This window comes from Hippocampus comes, unplaced genomic scaffold, assembly GCF_001891065.2.
Source record: "Hippocampus comes isolate QL1 unplaced genomic scaffold, H_comes_QL1_v1.1 scaffold205, whole genome shotgun sequence".
In the NCBI taxonomy this organism is placed as follows: domain Eukaryota; kingdom Metazoa; phylum Chordata; class Actinopteri; order Syngnathiformes; family Syngnathidae; genus Hippocampus; species Hippocampus comes.
The window spans coordinates 1-1736 of record NW_017804874.1 but is presented as its reverse complement, the minus strand read 5'-3'; the positions used below and the strand labels follow the sequence as shown (position 1 = coordinate 1736).

The 1736-nt window shown below is 43.0% G+C and overlaps 2 non-coding genes across 2 annotated transcripts; both read right to left on the bottom strand.

The window, feature by feature from the left end:
* Positions 1–1234: 1234 nt before the first annotated feature.
* Positions 1235–1307, bottom strand: trnat-ugu (transfer RNA threonine (anticodon UGU)). The gene has a single exon. It is a non-coding gene; the product is annotated as a tRNA-Thr (tRNA).
* Positions 1308–1516: 209 nt separating this feature from the next.
* Positions 1517–1589, bottom strand: trnat-ugu (transfer RNA threonine (anticodon UGU)). Its single transcript has one exon. It is a non-coding gene; the product is annotated as a tRNA-Thr (tRNA).
* Between the last annotated feature and the right edge of the window lie 147 nt (positions 1590–1736).

Genomic DNA, 1736 nt, shown 5'->3' with positions numbered 1-1736 from the left:
GACTTGGTGTTGGTGGAGATTTGGCTCGCTGTGTTCAAGTGTTCTAATTCAACCTCGCTTGTGTTGCAGTGGGTGATTGGAGTTGAAATGCAAATACTGATCTGTGTGCGTGGGTTTTCTGTAGACCTCAACCTTAAGAGTTCTCTAAGCTGACCTTGCAATCCAAAAAGGCCAGTGCATTGTCTTTTGCGTCTTCTCTGGTGAATTTGATGCTGTCGTCTAGATTATTTATGTGTTCGGTGAATCCCTCAACTTCCGTTGTTTTGATTTTGACAAAGGTGTCATCCACATATCTAAACCAATGGCTTGGTGGGGGACCTTTGTATGAAGACATTGCCAAATTTTAAAATTCTTCCCTGTACAAGTTGGCCACAATGGGAGACACAGGGGATCCCATGGCACATCCAAAGACCTGGTGGTAAAACGTGTGCCTGAATTTGAAGTAAGTTGTGTTGAGGCATATTTCTAACAGTTCACAAATGTGTTCCGGCAAAAGTTTAGTTCTTTCAGCTAGCGTTTTGTCATCTAAAAGTTTTCTTCTAACAGCCTCTACAGCCCTGGCTGTGGGCACCGAGGTGAACAGGGCTGTGACGTCGAAAGAAACGATTGTTTCGTCATTCTCTACTTTTAGGTCTCTAATTTTGTTGACAAATTCACCTGTGTTTTCAACATTGTGTTTGCTCAGGCCCACAAGAGGCGACAATATTGAGGTTAAGTGTTTAGCTACATTATAAGTAACCGAGTCTATACTGCTGACTATGGGTCGTAGCGGGATGTTTTCTTTGTGGATTTTTGGTAGACCGTAGATTAGCGGGGTGGCCTCGCCTGGATAAAGTTTGAAATAAAATTGCTGGTCAATTAGTTTATCTTTTTGTAACTTTTGTACAAAAAGATAACTGTTTGACAATTTTGTTCTTGTATGTATTGGTTGGGTCGCCTTTTAGTCTTTTGTAGGTTTTTGTGTCGCTAAGCAAGTTTGAGATCTTGGCATCGTAATCTGCAGTGTTTCGTATAACTGTGCATTTGCCTTTGTCTGCTGGTAAAATTGTGATGCTATCTTCGTTTTGGAGTTCTGCTAAGGCTTTTCGTTCTTCTACCGCTGACGAAGCTTCTGTGAGAGAAGCGAAACGTCCTTTTTTGTTTTTTGTTTTTTACCCACAGGTACAGATGACGACTGACAGAACCCTTTCTACGATGGAACTTTCCTGTACGACTGAGAGCCTCCACAAGCATAAGGCCTCAGTGAGAATTGAACTCACGACCCCTGGTTTACAAGACCAGTGCTCTAACCACTGAGCTATGAGGCCTTGCAGACTCTTGTGCCGTTAACATTTTTGTTAACGTGCAACCAAAATCACAGCCTCAAAAAAGGTCCTCAGCAGATTTGTCCGGGAAAAGCCAAGTCATTTGCTTGACTTGCAGTAGAAAAGAGAGTGATGTTCTCCACATTTGAAGTATACCGACAAGTACACAGACTTGCTTGACACAGATGACAGAAACTCAGTTACACGTAATGAGACCTCAGTGAGAATTGAACTCACACCCGCTGGTTTACAAGACCAGTGCTCTAATCACTGAGATATGAGGCCTGACAGGCTCATCGGCCGTTAGCATCTTTGTTCGCGTGCTACCAAAATCACAGCCTCAAAATAGTCAGGTCCGAAGCAGATTTGTCCGGGAAAAGCCAAATCCATTGCTTGTCTTGCAGTAGAAAGTGATGCTCACGTTTGAAGGAT